This window comes from Drosophila eugracilis, unplaced genomic scaffold (assembly GCF_018153835.1).
Source record: "Drosophila eugracilis isolate 14026-0451.02 unplaced genomic scaffold, ASM1815383v1 contig_1162, whole genome shotgun sequence".
NCBI classification, from domain to species: domain Eukaryota; kingdom Metazoa; phylum Arthropoda; class Insecta; order Diptera; family Drosophilidae; genus Drosophila; species Drosophila eugracilis.
Window position 1 is genome coordinate 414,347 of NW_024571944.1, and position 18,890 is coordinate 433,236.

General features: G+C 36.9%; 2 pseudogenes; both read left to right on the forward strand.

Moving 5' to 3' along the window:
• The first annotated feature begins 2,643 nt into the window (after positions 1–2,643).
• On the forward strand, positions 2,644–3,595 carry LOC108109341 (annotated as a pseudogene).
• A 7,093-nt stretch (positions 3,596–10,688) lies between these two features.
• On the forward strand, positions 10,689–17,528 carry LOC108105582 (annotated as a pseudogene).
• The last annotated feature ends 1,362 nt before the right edge of the window (positions 17,529–18,890 follow it).

The following is an 18,890-nucleotide window of genomic DNA, read 5'->3' on the forward strand; positions in this document are numbered from 1 at the left end:
AGTGTTTTTTCATAACTTTTTGTAGATATGATGGTCATTTATTTATTGAAGACTTGGCTAAAACTCCTGGTAGTATTAATGCAATCCCAGTAAATAAAGAACAATGTATTTTGGTGTCCAAAACAATAAAAACTTCAAATGGAAACAATTTCGAAATTCGATTTCTTCACACATTCAGATTTATGCCATCAAGTTCAGATAGCCTTGCTTCTAATATAACTGATGATCAGTTAAATACAGTAAACACATTTTTTTTAAATGAAAAAGAATTCAGGCTTAAGTGTAAAAAGATATCTTTCTTTATGAATGTTTAGATTCAGCTAGTCGACTTGAGGAAACTTCCCTACCATCAAGAGCAGCATTCTATAGTAACTTGACAGAAAAGGAATGCTCTCAAGTTGATTATGAACACGCACATAATGTCTGGTCACAATTTTCTTGTTCAATTCTAAAGGATTATCTAGAGTTGTATTTAAAAACTGATTACAAATTTATTCATTACACCCTCAGTTGCTCAGTTTTTACTACACCAGGTCTATCTTGGGCAGCCATGTTAAAGACCACAAACATTCAACTAGAGTTATTAGTAGATAATAGCATTTGAGGGGCTTAGTACAATGTTGTCATAGATATACAAAGGCAAATAACAAATACTTAACAGATTTTGATCCAACAAAGGAATCAAAGGAATCTAAAGAGGATAAAGTTCAAAAATTAAAAGCTGACCTCGGGAACAAAAAAATTATGTAATCCATTCATCTCGGTCTATGGGAAAACTATGGAAAATCCTGAAAAACGTGTAGAGGTTAAGTTGGTAACTACATGGGAGTCTTCAGATGTTCATAAACTCGGTCGAAAAAAACATTGTGCTAAAAATTTAATTTCAAAATTCAATTTTCATAGTGCAACTAAATTAAATGACGAATTTTATACCATCTAAATGAAAAAAACTTTCTGTGGTATTTGATAAGCCAATGTATTTGGGTTTTGCTGTATTGGACTTATAAAAATGGAAAATGTTTGATTTTCATTGCCAATACATGAAACCCAAATTTCAAGAAAATTTTGTTTTAAATTACATGGATACAGACTCATTTATCTATACTATAAAAACTGATTATTTTTATAAGGATATTTGAAAATCAGGGAGAGTTTTCCCGGAAAAATTACTTTAAAAAATTTAAACAAAAAAAAGACTTGCGACTAGCGGCTGGGGAATTTCCAAAAAAAGCGAAACAAACGAAACGAAGTTGGTTCCAAAGTTTATTTCTGCCAGCTGCTTCGAGGTTCGATCGGTTAATGTTCTCCCGAGAGCAGCATAACATTTCGCATAGCCACGAACTAAAAAGCTTATCAGTTAGATCACAACAACTCGGCTATGCTCAAGATTGAGTGAAATTGATAAGATTTTGTACATTGGTTTTTAAGGTGATTTGTTTACATTTTGGCTGCGTATTCAAATAATTATTTCTTTTCATCTTTCCTTAAAACTAACAATAAAACTTAATCTACTGCTCCAACATTCCGGCCCCGTTGAAGGCCTCCGGCGCTTTTACTCCCTCGTTAGGAGCGTTGCTTACTGGCAGCAATGCCAGCTTGTGGATGGCGCGCTTGATGACGCCTCCTGACGTCCGTACCTCCGCCACACGCACTCTTCCGTCTTCACCGACCGTTGTTGCCATCACGCGGCCTGTAAGCCACCTTTGCGGGGGCATGTTGTCCTCGTGCACGAGCACCAGGCACCCGACCTCCAGATCGCGGCCCTCGACGCACCACTTGTTGCGATGCTGCAGGCTGGCGATGTAGTCCTTGGACCAGCTGGCCCAAAACTGCTGCTTGAGATCGGACAGCATTCGCCACCGCCTCAAATATCCGCAACTGGCCTTGCTGGAGATTCCGCCTGTGCCGGACTCTTGCGGCAGCGTGATTAGAGGCTGTCCGATAAGCAGAAGTCCTGGAGTCAGGGCCTCTCCATCGTTGGGATCGTTGCCTGGCGACGCGATTGGTCGAGAATTGAGCAGCGCTTCTACCTCGACCAGGTGGGTGCTGAGCTCGTCCGCTGTCAGCTTGGCGTTGCCGACTCCTCGCAGCAGCCGGTGTTTGGCGGCCTTGACTGCTGCCTCCGACAGTCCTCCGAAGTGTGGTGACCTCGGCGGTATGAAATACCACTCGACGCCTCTCTGAGCCGCGTATCCTCTCAACTGTTCCTGACTGCGGGGAAACGCTGCGCTCAGATCCTTGAGCACGTTGCTCGCTCTCACGAAGTTCGTGGCGTTGTCGCTGTACATCTTCTGCGGCAGCCCTCTCCTCCCGACGAACCTTTTAAAAACAGATAAGAAGCTGTCAGTGGATAAATCTACAACGAGCTCAAGGTGAACAGCCTTTGACGAAAAACACACGAAAACGGCAACATAAGTCTTGATAGGAGGTTTACCGCGGATCTTTAGTGACACATAAAATGGTCCGCAGAAATCTACCCCTCAAACCAAAAAGGGGCGTGCTAACTTGACCCTATCGGCAAATTGCCCATTATCTGACCCATTAGCACTGGTTTGTATTTGGACACAGCTACGGACAACTTTCGTGCACGCTTCTCGCGCATTGATTACCCATATCATCGAGTCACATGAAAGTACTTTTGAGCATAGTAATTTAAAAGCGGATATTTACTAAGATAATGGGTGCCACAATGGTAAAGCCTTTGGTTAAGAATGGGAATTTATTGGATGCGTTGCCCTCACAGGCAACCCTACATGTAGTTATGTAAAACAACGGCATTATATAGACTGAAGTTTGATCAATATTTAAATACTGTCCCTACTATTGGCTTTAATTGCGAAAAGGTACAAGGTACTATTGGCAAGGCAAAAGGAGTTAATTTCCTAGTTTGGGATGTGGGTGGACAAGAAAAACTGAGACCACTTTGGCGAAGCTATACACGCTGCACAGATGGCATATTGTTTGTTCTTGATTCTGTAGACAGAGAACGAATGGAAGAAGCAAAACTGGAACTATTGCGCACTGCAAAATGCCCTGATAACCAGGGTGTTCCGGTGCTGATATTGGCAAATAAGCAAGATCTTCCTAACGCGTGTGGTGCAAAGGAGCTGGAAAAACTTTTAAATGAATGAATGAACTTTATAACCCTATGCCGAATGTATCAACACTACCTAATTCCGAATCTTCCTCCAAAATTAATTGAATCGGCTCTAGCATCTTAAACCAAAGTATTACAGAAACATCGTTGAAAGAACACAAAACGCGTCACTTGCATTCGTCAATGATCCACATAAACCCCGCTCTTGAAGGTAAGGATGACAAATCCTCGATTGGCGGAGGAGCATTCCCAACATTCATATATCCCCATTCGTGCAATAATTCTGACGCGGTTCAATAAAATCAGAGAGACGTTAAAACTTGCTTTCATAGTATTAAACATAGCAGGGTTTCTTCCAACGGCATGCAATTCAGTGGGTGGTATATACAACCAACCTGTGCTATAACTGGCGAAGGCCTCCAGGAAGGTTTGGACGCTTTATATGATATGATTTTAAACCGCCGAAAAATAAACAAATCGTATAGAAAAAAACTGTAGCAATTATTATCGACTGTGACTAACTGTCAGTATTTCTCGATTGTCTTAGCTTTAGCACAATTAAATACAAAATGCACAATTAAGTTATGTTTTATTGGTCTGTAATTTATCTGCTGTCTCGAAAGTGATACCATCACCTTGAAGCCAGCATGGTAATGAGTACGATGCAGGTCTCGAAGAAATAGCGATTTTGATTTTGAGGACAGTAATATTGGAAATTTGCCATCATACGGAATTTGTGCATTTAACAACCTTCCCCCGAACTCTAACACCTTGGTCACTTCTTTGCGAATGACTTCCAACTCTTCTAAACTGTTTGCTCCTGTGAGCATATCGTCTACATAGAAGTCACTTGAAATTACCTCTGATGCGACAGGATGTGACTCAGAGTAAATATTTGCCAGTTCAAAGAGGCAACGAATGGCCAAAAATGGAGCAGAGGCTGTTCCATAAGTGACAGTGTTGAGGCGATAGGTTTGGAGAGCTTGCGTCGACTTTTCCCTCCACACGATAAGTTGGAAATTTCTGTCTTCATTGGCAATGTTAACTTGCCTATACATCTTCGAGATATCAGCAGTCAAGGCATATTTGTGTAATCGAAATCTTGCCAAAATAGCGTAAAGCTCCCTCTGAATCGTTGCACCCACCATTAGAATCTCATTTAATGAGATGGAGGTTGACGTTTTACTTGAAGCGTCAAAAACAACTCGCAACTTTGTGGTGCTACTATCAGGTCTCAGGACACATTGATGTGGAATGTAATATTTTTGTCCTGGAGGAGGTGTTGGAAGCAGCGACATATGCCCAAGGTTAAGATACTCTTTCATAAACTCTTGATACATGTCATGTAACTCGCGATTATTTGCAAGCTTGCGCTCCAACGCAAGAAATCTGCGCCTTGCCGTTTCGAAGGATAAGCCTAAAACACTTGGATTTGTCTTAAATGGCAACTTAACCTCAAAACGACCTGACGAAAGCCTGTGTACTGTTTTCTCAAAGTGCTGCTCGCAAGCAACTTGTTCAGCTGTATACACAACCTTCGATCTCTCCGGGACGTGTTCCAATTCCCAAAAACGTTCTACAAGAGAGTCGAGAGAACTTATATTTTCACTACCAGTGACGCTGCATACTTGAGCATTATTCGATACGCGTTGAGTGTACTTTCCCTAAACAATCCATCCTAATAAAGTTTTCTGAATTGAAGGATGTTCTGAACCCAATTTTATTTGACCTACGCTGAGAAGTTCGAAAAAGGATTCTGCCCCAATTAGTAAGTCTACTTTTGCAGGCTTGTGAAAACGAGGGTCTGCTAATTCAATATTTGGTGGAATTTTCCACTGTGCACAATTGACTTCGTTATCTGGTTGATATGATGAAATGGAGCTTAATACCCAAAAATCAGTAGCGAAACTATGAGCATTGACGCGAGAATGAATCGACGCGTGGACTTTGTGCCGTACTACCGAGTCGTTCTTCCCTACAGTAGTGATATTCAAATAGGATTCTTTCCTGCGTAACCGCAAACGCTGTGCTAAGTCCTCGGTCATAAAGTTTATTTGAGACCCTGAGTCTAAAAGAGCTCGTGATAATTGAAACTGTCCAAATCTATCCCGTACCTTAACAACAGCCGTAGCAAGAATAACTTGGTCACTAGTTGCAACATGACAAGAATGGGCTTGATTGGGATGATCAAATGCTACTGAAGGTGCTGGGGCTTGCGCTTGAGGAAGTGATCCCAAAGAAGTTGGTTTCTGCTCTACCCCGTATCTGTGAAGAAGTGTGTTATGAGGTTTGGAGCAAACGCGACACTTTACTGCTTTGCACTTCTTGACTGGATGACCTGGATTCAGACAATTAATACACAACCTATTGTGTTTCGTAAAATCGAACCGTTGGATCACTGATAAAGTCATGAAAGATTGACAACTGCCTAAACTATGGTTTGTCGCTGAGCAATATCGACATTTTGATTCAGGTCTGCGATCTGTTTGTGTGCATGAGAAGGAAGATTTGGAATATCCTCTATTGGAACCTTGGTAAGGCTTCCCTTTACTCTTGGTTGACTCTTCAGCAGCTAAATGTTGATATCGCCGATTCAACAGAGTCGCACAATCAGACCATGTAGGCAGCGTATTATAATCTAGCTGTTCCTCAAATTTGGATTTTGTTGTGTGATCTACTTTGGACATTGCTATGTGAATAAAAATTGCGTTGTTTATTTCCTTTTCACTACCCAAGGACTGTAACGATGCGTAGAGGGCCGATATTTCATCTATAAGAGACCTCAAGCCTGATGCAGAGGGCTTTGATACTTGCGGGAGGTCAAACAGCTGAGAAATCGTGTCAAAAAAGATCAAACATTTATTATCGTACACGTTTTTTAGACTAGCCAATGCCTTCTCATAATTTAAATCCGAAATTTGAAAAGCTTTCACAGTACCTAATGCATCATCTGTTAGACATGTTAGCAAATGGTTAAATTTCTCTATGTTTGTTAGAGATGGGTCGTTATGAACTAAACTCTCAAAAAGACTTATAAAATTTTTATAGTCGGAATGTTTTCCACTAAATTTCGGTAGATTCATTTTTGCCAACTGAGACGAATGACGATAACCACCTATATCACTTTGACTAAGTCTCTGAGGCTCGCATTCTCTCATTGCGGACCGATATAACGCTTTTGTAATTATGCACATCTCCTCAACAGACGCTCTTAAATCATTCACAGGACTTAGCACATCGATATCTCCTTGAATATCCATCAATTTCTCGCAATATGATTCGAGAAGTTGCATTCGGTATTCCATTTGAAACCTATCGAATGAAATGGTTTTTTCCTCGAATGACGTTCTCATACGTTGAATGTCACTCATTACCCTGCCGTGTTTTTGCATAGCCACTATTAGTTTAGCACTAGGCTTTGACGATGATTCCTTTTCTTTCTCAGACATTTTAGGTTAATATAAAAAAAATAAAATACTCCAAGTAAAAACCAGTCGGACACAAGGGTTGAATAAATTTATTTCCAAAATGCTCAAAATGCTGCCTTAATAAATTTCCAACAATATCTAAATTTTAAATTTTAAAAATTAAACAAATTTAATTTCTCCAAAAAAAATTTATTGGGTTGGATAAGGGGTTAAATGTGCGCAGAAGCACCACCAAAATGCACAAAATACGTTTGTATGTGTATTTGCCGTTTAACCAAAGCCGAAAAATGCACAAATGTTGAATTTCATTTGACAAATAAATTGTCCAAACTATTTAAGTGGATCCAATACGGGTTAAAGATGCCCACAAACACCGACAAAAAAAAACCAACAAATGTATTAAACTTTTTCTCCAGGCCGAATCTTTGCATATTTACCGAATTAATATGCAGGCAAATATGTACATATAAACATAAAACTGTGAGCAGGGCTTAAATTCACTGCTGAGTTTTGTAGGAACTGTTGGCTATATACAGTTTGAAAACCACTGCCGCTGCAATTGGCGCTAAAAATTAACCGATGTATTGTTTTACATATGAACATACATATGTACAGCATAGAAGCCACTGACACTTATGTATAGCAGACAAATAACTGCTCTGCAAATGCACAAAAGGGAATCGAAATTGGCGGCGAAACGCTGGTATGTTTGTACATATATATGTAGATATAGCTGTACTTTTGCAGTTGCAGCGTATGTATATAACGCACATAAAACTTTCAAATTCTCGCAAAATTTAAAAACACCGTAAGTTTTGTCAAAGGCAGTTCACTTTTTTTATTTTATTATTCGGAAGTTAGGGTATATTTGGGGTGTAATAATATTTCTAATATAAAGGTGCCAAGAATTAATACCATGTAAAATGCACGCATACACACATAAAGTGGAGTGCTCACAAATTTTAATTTTTGGCACTGAATACCTGGTTGTTGTTAGGCATAATTTTCCAAGCACTTTCCTTTCGTATCCAACTGCTTTCGCCAACACTTAACTGCTTCGCCGAATTCCACCAGCTAGAATTTTCGCCAACAAATTTAAAAAAACTAAACAGATGCCGAGACGACGAGAGGTGCACTGTTTTTTGATTGTTTTTCCGACGCAAAAATTAATAACAAAACTAGCCGTAGTCCCTGTTCGGGCGCCATGAAAATCCGGGAGAGTTTTCCCGGAAAAATTACTTTAAAAAATTTAAACAAAAAAAGACTTGCGACTAGCGGCTGGGGAATTTCCAAAAAAAGCGAGACAAACGAAACGAAGTTGGTTCCAAAGTTTATTGCTGCCAGCTGCTTCGAGGTTCGATCGGTTAATGTTCTCTCGAGAGCAGCATAACATTTCGTATAGCCACGAACTAAAAAGCTTATCAGTTAGATCACAACAACTCGGCTATGCTCAAGATTGAGTGAAATTGATAAGCTTTTGTACATTGGTTTTAAGGTGATTTGTTTACATTTTGGCTGCGTATTCAAATAATTATTTCTTTTCATCTTTCCTTAAAACTAACAATAAAACTTAATCTACTGCTCCAAAATCAAAATTTGATACATCCGATTATTCAGATAGAAGAAGCGATTTATATAATTTTAAAAAAGTTAATAAAAAGAGGTTAGGATATTTTAAATATGAGTTGAATGGAAAACCAATAAGTGAATTTATAGGTCTATGCTCCAAAGTTTATAGTTATAAACAAGAGGGAACGCTATAGTCGAGTGCCGCGACTATAAGATACCTGTTACTGTTTTACACAAGTTTAAAATATTCATTTTGCTTGTGGAAAATACCCAAGCGCCCCCTATTTTCGGAGAAAGCATGTCGAGTAACTGATAGTGACGTCACTGCCCATGTGAGGCCTTATAACCTCAACTTCTTCATAAGTAGTGAAATAATGTTCCGATTTGAAAAATTTTTGTAAATCGATAGATATTAACAGAAATGAGTTTTACAACGTCAAACGAAGGCATTCATAATATTATTATAGACGCCACAGAGTTCCGCGGTTTGTGGGCGTTAGAGTGGGCATTGCCGGATAAAGAAAAGTTGTTGGAAAGTTGCAGTGGCATCCCTAAAATACATATCATTAAGCTTAACTTTTTAGCTCTTTTAGGTCCCGAGATTTTTGCATTTTTGGTTTTTCGGGTTTTGTCGGCGTTAGGGTGGGCGTGGCTAAATGGAAAGAAAACAATTCGTTCTTAATTTTAACTTTCTAGCTCTGATGTCCCGGGATCTCAAGAATCTTCAAGATTAATCTTAACTTTGTATCTCTTATAGTTCCTGAAATATCAGCGTTCGGACGGACGGACGGGCGGACGGACGGAGAGACGGACATGGCTCAATCGACTTCGCTATTGATCCTGATCAAGAACATATATACTTTATAGGGTCGTAAACGCTTCCTTCTATCTGTTACATACTTTTCAACGAATCTAGAATACCCTTTTACTGTACGAGTAACGGGTATAAATAGATGAAGTTGAACACCCTTAAAATAAAGCAAAAGGTGTGAGTTCCAGAAATTTAACTATAGATCATTATAAAAATGTATTACTCACTGGAACGCCACTATATGGTAGTAGGACAATGTTTAGATCAAGGGCACACAAAATATCAACAAATAGGGTATATAAGAATGTGCTTTGTGCAAATGATTGTAAAAGAATTTATATATTTTTTTTTATATATTTTATATATTTTATTTATTTATAAGTCAATTGAATTGGAAAAGTTTTATTTTGATCGAGATTTTGGTAAATATAAGTAAAACAAAAATAAATTGTAAAAAACATATATTTTATTAAAATTGTTAGTATACACCTCTTCGCTTTAAAATTTTCTCAACTAGAAATGTTTTCGGGAATTCAGTCTTTTTGAGTTCTTCTTTATAAAACCCACCCTGAATCGGATTACCTTTCTAATCTTCAAGTAAGTATGTTTTGGGGAATGTATTGTTGACTTTTCTAATTTTAAAGATTCCTGTTGTATAATTCGGTGTATACCCTTTTTCACACACATATTTATACTTGCTTATACGAACGTGAACGCCATATCGTAGTTTACTCTTAACATATATCTTTATGTGATTATATGAGTCTTGTAATATTTGTTTTTCATTAGTTGTGGTTGGGCTCATTTTTATGGTTCTATGTACCCTATTATTGTAATCAAATAACAAAGTTTTGTAAATAGCTATCCTCTTATATTTCCCATTGAAACTAAACTCACGCCACATTGACTCATTGAGTGTTCTATGCAACGAAAATCAGTTTAATCGACAATGGGTTCAAAGAAAAACGTGAAAAAACCAAGAATAATTAATGTTTTTACCAATGGTATCACTTTTGACTGCCCTAAGTGCCCTCGGTAGTTTAGCTAGTGGAAGTGTAGTCATTGCAAAAACAATAAACAACATTACATTACATTACACCTTTTGCTCAAAAATATATACCAAATTTTCGAGGAGTAATTATGAGAGATTTACTTCCTCGCTCTCCAAGAATTTGAGAATGTGGTATAGTAGATGAATCACAATCAAGTGGTACACATTGGGTTGCATATAACAAAAATAAAAATGATATACATTATTTTGATAGTTTCGGAAATCTACAACCACACAACCACCAGCCTACTTTAAAATCACAGTCCAAGTTTCAAATTTACATTCAACAGACGTTGTACTAGGGAACAAAAAACAATTGCTAAACAACTGCTAAACAACAAAAAACAACTGCTAAATAACAAAAACAACTGCTAAACAATAATAAAAACTGCTAGACAACAAAAAACAAGTGCTAAACAACAAAAAACAACTGCTAAACAACAAAAAAATACTGCTTGACAGCAAAAAACAACTGCTAAACAACAAAAAACAACTGCCTAACGACAAAAACAACTGCTTAACAACAAAAAAACAACTGCTAAGCAACAAAAAACAACTGCTAAACAACAAAAACCATTTGCTAAATAACAAAAAACAACTGCCAAACAACTACTAAACAACAAAAAACAACTGCTTAACAACAAAAAACAACTGCTAAACAACAAAAAACAACTGCTAAACAACAAAACCAACTTCTAAACAACAAAAAGCAATATATATAATAAAATTAACATGGAGAAAAACAACTATAACAACAAGGAGACTACAGAAGACGTATTCGATCCTACTGACGAGGATAATAGGAAGACACTTGTTAATCCGCCAAGTTTGGTTTGTTATTTCAACGAACAGAACGATGAAAAAGATGATAGCGCAGAAACAGCGTTCATACCAATTGATGTTGAAAATAATGCAAAACTAATAAAGCTTGAGACGGTAACTCAAGAATTCAATAGATGTAATAAGACATTTATTTTGTCAAAGGCAAGGATGCCTGAAAATGTAAAGTTCCCCATCTTCAAGGTGGAGTGTAAAAGGACGAAAAATGGAAAATCCCTTGTTCTGGAGTTGGAAGATTACTTTCTATACACCCCGGAAAGGTATACACATCTTCGGGAGGAATTTATTGAGGAAATGGTTGATGGAAAATTTAATATTCATAAAAAGAAAGATAATTAATATTTAGAAATAAGTAAATAAAATATAAAAAAAATAAATAAATAATAAAAAACCAATTTTTTATATTACGTCGAATAAATACAATTTTAAAATATATATAAACAATACATTTTTAATTTCATGGGATGGATGGGTGGATATAAATATTAGAAGTTATAGTTTCCAGTAAACTGTATGGATTTAGTAACTGAAGAGTGATTACATAAAGATTATATAAATTTTTAATATTCACTTTATCTAAATTTATGCAGGTTTCACTAATGAATGTGTTAGCTCAGCTAACAAAAGCGAGATCTGCCTTGAAGAGAAAGTTTGATGACCTAAAACATGTAAAGAATCAAAGTGTTATAGAGTTGGAGGAAACATTTAAACCTATTACAGAACCTTTACATGAACTTGTTAACGAAAATAAAAAGTAGACATTTTTAAAAACAAATGTAGGAGCCAAGGCTAAACGTGAATTATACGAAAATGAAAAGTATGAGAATGATATGACAGATGACGATGATCTGTACTATACAACCAATGGGATACAACATCAGACAAAACGAAACTTATCTCAATACCGATCTATGAATGATAGTGATTCGTATAATGATTTCTTTTCACAAACAAATGTTTTTGAAAAAGGAAAGAAATGCGAACTATATAATGATGATGTGGACAAAGGGAGTGAGCCGGAAGCTAATCAATCCCTACAAAAGAAAATGAAATGAGGGAAAATATAAATATAGAATTCGAGATTATGATGATTATGATTATTATTTTAATATCAGTCATTTGAGTCTGGAAAATATATTGGACAAGGCTTACGGACCTAAAAGAGTTTAGATAATGTATTAACATTAGGGAATAGTGAACTAAAAATTATGATTATAAGATTCATTTGTCTAGTGGAATGAGTTGCGAGCTAACTCCTGGTCTGTACTCTCTTATATTTCATAAACACCCCCAAAAATCTAATGATCATGATTTGAAAGCATATACAAATGTTATTTTAGAAACAAATGTTCACAGATTAGGTTATAACGTAAATAATCGAATTAAAAGTTCACGAGCATTTAAATATAATATACTAAAATTATTAAAAATAACGAAAATCCTACAACATCCACTCCACTTCGTACGAAAACTGGTTTCGGTTATATGTCTCTGGAGGAATCGAAACCAAATTATATATATTGGAATGATGTGAATGAACTAGTCGAACGGTTACAAATTTTAGTTGCGTTAAAAACAGCGGGTAACAACAATCACAATAATGAGATTTTCTCAATAGTAGAGGAACTGCGAGAGGAGGGAATTATTGTTTAATTAATGTATATATATAAAACAAAAAAGAGTTTTTTTTATAATCATCATGTCTGTTGACAAGTTTGGACATTTTTTTAATGATAGGAAGTGATCAGATAATTTAAAAAGAGGTGTTAAATTAAATGAAACTTTTTTAATTGATACTGATGGTAATCTAAGCGCTCAAAATAAAAGAGTTAAAACCGCTTTTAAGCCCTTAGATGATAATGACTTGACCACAAAACAATATAGATGAGTGTGTCAGAAAGTTGGCCTAAGAAAACTTGTAAGTCAAAGTATTAATCGTCGACTTACAAAAATTTCAAATCTTGAAAATAAAATAGAGGTCTATAAAAAGAGAGCAGATAGTACTGATCAAATATTTGAGAAAGTTCTTGAAAAGATAAAAGTTATTGAGGACTATATTTTTAAGTATGTAACAAAACCGACAGCGATACCAAAAAAGACAACAATTGAAATAGAAGGTGTAGCCTATAAACCAATTCGAAGAATATGATTAAACGAGCAATTGTAAATGAGTTGCACGGACCGTCTCGTAAACATTTTCAACGAAGACGAGTCATTACGAAGGGAATAAACCATCTGTGTTTGGGGTGAAGAACTACAATCAAAAAATGCCAATAATGTTTCCCAAGCAAGGGAGAAAATCTTAAAATCAGGTCATGGAACACCAAAAAATTTACAAACAGATGATGGAAAAGAGTTTTTAATACAAAATTTAAACAATTAATGAAACGTTATGATATGAATCATGACTCGACGTTCAGCACTCTTAAGGCATCAATTGTCGAGCGTTTTAATAGAACACTCAAACAGTTAATGTGATGTGAGTTTAGTTTTAATGGAAAATATATTTGATATTTGATTACAATAATAGGGTACATAGAACCATAAATATGAGCCCAATCAATGTCAACACAACTAATAAATAACAAATATTACTAGACTCATATAATCACATAAAGATGTATGTTGAGAGTTCGTTCGTTTCAGCAAATATAAACATGTGTTTGAAAAAAGGGTATACACCGAATTATACAACAGAAATCTTTAAAACTAGAAAAGTCAGCAATACATTCCCCAAAACATACTTACTTGAAGATTATAAAGGTAATCCGATTCAGGGTGGGTTTTATAATAAAGAACTCAAAAAAACTGAATTCCCGAACACATTTCTAGTTGAGAAAAATTTAAAGCGAAGAGGTGATAAAGTTTTGGTAAAATGGCTTGGCTTTCCAATGGACGAAGCCAGCTGAATAAATTAAGATGAAATTTTATAGTACAAATATATATATATATATATATATGTGTGGGATATGGGTATATTAAGGTATTAAGCAACCTATTTAATTTCATATGGGGACACACTGTTCGGAATTCCACAACCTCGTAGCTTTTTTTCATCAGCCAAAACGCCATAGAGAAATGTCTCTTTTCATCAAAGTCAGTCGATTGCGAATATCAAAGAGAGCAAGTGTCATCCATAGAGTGCGGAAGTCGTGAAGTTTAATACCAAAACCTTTGTTTCTTTATTTTACTTTTATATACATATCCGAAATAAACATTATCAATATGTACTACCCTACAAATTATTGGGGGCTCGTCCGGGAATATAAAAGGAAAAAAGAACAAAGAGAACTCTGTGCGTTAACACATCGAAAACTGTCGCGACGAAGAATGAAGTGTAGACTGAGAAAAAAAAGAAGTAAAAACAGAAAAGCGTTGGATGTAATTGTTAAACAATAACAGATAAAGACGAGGAAAATCTAAAAAGTTAAAAAGATTGACTAACGTTGAAGCAGTGAATTGGTGTACACAGACTACAAAAGTGCCAAAAATGTTGAAAAAACTCGAAACTCGAAAAAAACTTGCAACGCAAAATCTGCGCAGTAGAGAAAAGAGAACGACGACATACAGCAGCGGACTGGCCACTTGCTATTTTTGCGACAACAAAAAATTCCCTGTGGCGAAAAGAGGAGCTGCAAGATATGCAAACGACGCAATCCGCCAAAAAATTGCGAGAGACGAGCAAGAAGTGGCAACGAGACGAGCAAGCAGTGCAGCGTGACGACATCGTAGAAGAGTACGAGCTGGAGTAGCAGAGTGGACTGGATTGGCAAAATTCAAGCAGAAGTAGAAGACAGCAAAATCCAATTGGGTGTGGTGAGCGACTGAGGCGTTTTTATATATTTAATCTGATTTGAATTAAATTCTTACTTTGTTGTATCAAAACATTTAAATATTGAATTGTACCACTGTTTGTAAACGGCTTAAACGCATTACTATGGATGCTAGAACGATCCTCGTTCTCTGCCTCGTGTGCCTCTACTAAGGGCGAAGATATCCGAACTAGGTTTGGATACAACTGGCAGAAAAGGAGCTTTGCAGGATCGGTTGTTCGATCATTATGCATTAGATGAGGTTGATGATGAGGACGGCGAGGCTGATGGGGAAGTTGCGAGTATTAGTAGTGCTTCCAATTGCCAAGAGGCTGTTCAACCTAGTAGCTCGAGATTTAGACTACGCAATATTCAGGACAGTGTTTCATCATTTTCAGGCTCCGAACAGGAAAACGTCAATCACTGGCTGTCTGAATTCGATGACGTTGCAGTTACCGTGGGTTGGGATAACTTGCAGAAATTTATTTATGCTAAGCAAGTTCTGATTGGAGCAGCCAAGCTCTTCATTAAATGTACAAGGGGAGTTAGGGTTATGTTCGGCAGAGATACACAAGATTTTGCGCAAAAGGCAAAAAAAAACCAAAAGAGACAAAAGAAATGAGGAAAGTCTAGTATCTTACTTCATAGATGGCATGCCAGATAGCCAGGTCAACAAGGTAGGGTTGTATCGAGCGAATTCCATTAGGGAACTTAAAGCCGAATTAAGCATTTACGAAAAGATGAAGGGTAAGGGAAATACAAAAGACAATTTGAACAGGGAATCGACAGGTAAACCGACAAAGAGCAATTTTCAAAGGAAATGCTTCAAGTGTAACAGCGAAGGCCATATTGCTAAGGATTGCAAAGGCGAAGTAATATGTTACAAGTGCAACAAGAAAGGACATATCTCTAAAAATTGCGATGAGAATAAAGAAACTATTTCCGTTAAGAAAGAGTTTGCAAACATACTGGAAGTAAAAGCTGCGAAGGGACTCATTTACAAAAAGATGAAGGCTGAAGGAGTGACATTCATAGCCATGATTGATTCGGGATGTGACTTGTGTTTGATGAGAGAGGACATTTTCAGAAGTTTTGACGGCTTGAAGCTAAAGCCAGTAGTTAAGCACCTGAGAGTTATTGGCAAGGATGTTTCGACGTCGATCTTGAAGCTGATGGTGTACGCTTCTCGGTAACTTTCCATGTCGCCAAACATAACGAATTCGAGTACTCTGCGGTTGTGGGAAACGATGTGCTACAGTCAGTCGACGTAATGTTCAGTTCCAACGGCGTCGAGTTCAGGGCAAAAGAGAGAGACTTTGCATGGACATTTAATGGAATGTGTGTCACGGAGATAGTCGAGAAAAGTTCCGTCATAGATAAAATTAATTTATCTCACCTGGCCGACAATCAAAAACTTAAGGTACAGGAAGAGGAGAAACAGATCGTAGTTACTCCAAAAAGTCCTGGAAGCAACCAGTGAAGGAAGTTCCAGCGTCGAGAGAGGAAGAGTCCGACGCTGAGGAGCAGATCGACGATCAGGTTGAGGACGATAGAGACTCCGAGGCAGAAGACGCGGCTGATTTAATTGATGATGAGGCTGAGGAAGATGAAGATGAGAATAGTGACGAAGAGGAAGATGATGACGAGAAGGTGGAGCTAGAAGAGGTTTCAAGGACCTCAGACGCGAGGAAGGATGAAGACTCCGACGAAGATGATGAAACCCCTGTAGAGGAGCCTGTTTCCAGGAACGGCAAGGAAAGTAAGAAGCCCGAGGAATCCAACTCTGAAGGATTAAAAGAAAAGAGCGGAATTCCTAAAGTGTCCATTGGTAGGATTCCCATAGGAACGCCAAAAAATCAGATCGTCTATGCCGCGAATTTACCAAATGAATACAAACACAAGGATGTGGTCACCTTATTCGCCAAGTTCGGACTTTGATACGCCGGCTGGAGCCGAAGCCGCTTTGCAAGCCAAGTATAAGGCGCTGACTCTTGGAGAATATGTTTTGACCGTATCTCAGGCGAAGGACAAGAAAGCTTTAAATGATCGCACAGTTGTGGTTGCCCTGATTGGACCAAATGTCACCGAAGAGGATATCAAGAGCTTTATCGCGAAAGAAGCTCCCGAGGAAGATGTAACTTTAACTGCTAACCGCCTTATCACCAGATCATTTGTACGTTTGGAATCAGTAGATGATATTCCCAAAGTCCTAAAACTGCACAGCACCGAGCTCTTTTCTCGCTTTAATACGGTGCGACCTGTTTCGTTCAAGGCGTTGTCAAAGTCCAATGAACTTACCCTGGTCGTCGAAAATGTAGGCAAGCACGAGTCTTACAGCTGCGATGCCTTGGAGAAGATATTCAAAAAATGTGGCGAATTGGACTATGTTGTGTGCAGAAATACAGTTTTAGCTTTCGACACATTCAAGCAACCTGAAGGAGCTACAAAGGCTATTGCACAACTCCAAGGAAAGACTGTTAACAATGTGGAGCTAAAGCTGAAGCCCTATCATGTCAGTAGTTCGGGAAGGGCTATTCTAGTGACAAACTTGACGTAAGATACTACTGAAGCTGACCTTAGGCAATTGTTTACCAAGAGTGGCGAAATCGAGAGCATCCAGATGTTGAGCACTAAGGCCGTAATAAAGTTCACAACCGATGAAGGCTTCTGTAAATCATTCTTGGCCAACGAAACTATCGTCAACCGCGTACCTATTTTTATCGAGCCCAACTCTCTGCTGAAGCACAGATAAATGAAAAGACGCATTGCAAAAAGCCACGCCCCCGGAAAGTTTCAGAAGAACACATTTGGCCACAAACCTTTCAATAAGCGTCCGTCACATGAAAATCGGGGCAATCCGTTTATAAAAAGGAAGTTAGAAACTGAATATGCCATAGGAGAATTAGTTGCTATAAAATGAACACAGTATGGAACTGGAATGAAACTTCATCCAAAATTTTTCGGCCCTTACAAAGTAACTAAAAAACTTAATCACGGGCGTTATGAAGTAAAGAAAGAAGGTAATCAGGAGGGACCAAACATTACTACGACAGCAGCCGTCACATGAAAAATGGGGTTCATTCAGGGGCGAATGAAGATTCAGGATTGCCGATTGTGGGATATGGGTATATTAACGTATTAAGCAGCCTATTTAATTTCATATGGGGACACACTGTTCGGAATTCCACAACCTCGTAGCTTTTTTCCATCAGCCAAAACGCCATATAGAACTGTCTCTTTTCACCAAGGAATGTCTATACCCATCACCCTCTTCCTAATAGAAATTGCGCCCTACTTATTTAAGTTGAAGTCAGTCGACTGCGAATATCAAAGAGGGCAAGTGTCATACACAGAGTGCGGAAGTCGTGAAGTTTTATACCAAAACCTTTGTTTCTTTAATTTACTTTTATATACATATCCGAAATAAACATTATCAATTTGTACTACCCTACATATCTTATAACATATAATTAAATTTAATAAATATATTTACATACATATAAATGTACAAGTTTATAATGTGTATACTAACAATTTTAATAAAATATTATACCTTTTTTACAATTTATTTTTGTTTTAATTATATTTACCACAATCTCGATCAAAATAAAACATTTTCAATTCAATTGACTTAGAAATAAATAAAATATATGAAATATATAAATATATTTTCATGTTCTAAGAAATTGATACTATCCACAATGTCTTTTTCCATTAACCTTTTATGTTTTATTGATAGAGTACCATGATCATTGTGATTTAACATTGCAAACTCTGTTTCATTATGTTTATGTTTTCTTTTACTATCATTAGCACAAAGCACATTCATATATACCCTATTTGTTGATATTTTGTGTGCCCTTGATCTAAACATTGTCCTACTACCATATAGTGGAGTTCCAGTGAGTAATACATTTTTATAATGATCTATAGCTAAATTTCTGGAACTCACACCTTTTGCTTTATTATAAGGGGTTTCAACTTCATCTATTTTATAACTATAAACTTTGGAGCATAGACCTATAAATTCACTCATTGGTTTTCCATTCAACTCATATTTAAAATATCCTAACCTCTTTTTATTAACTTTTTTAAAATTATATAAATCGCTTCTTCTATCTGAATAATCGGATGTTTCAAATTTTGATTCAATATCACCACGAATATACTTATAAAAATCATTAGTTTTTATGGTATAGATAAATGAGTCTGTCCATGTAATTTTAAACTAAATTTTCTTGAAATTTCATGTATTGGTAATGAAAATCATACATTTTCCATT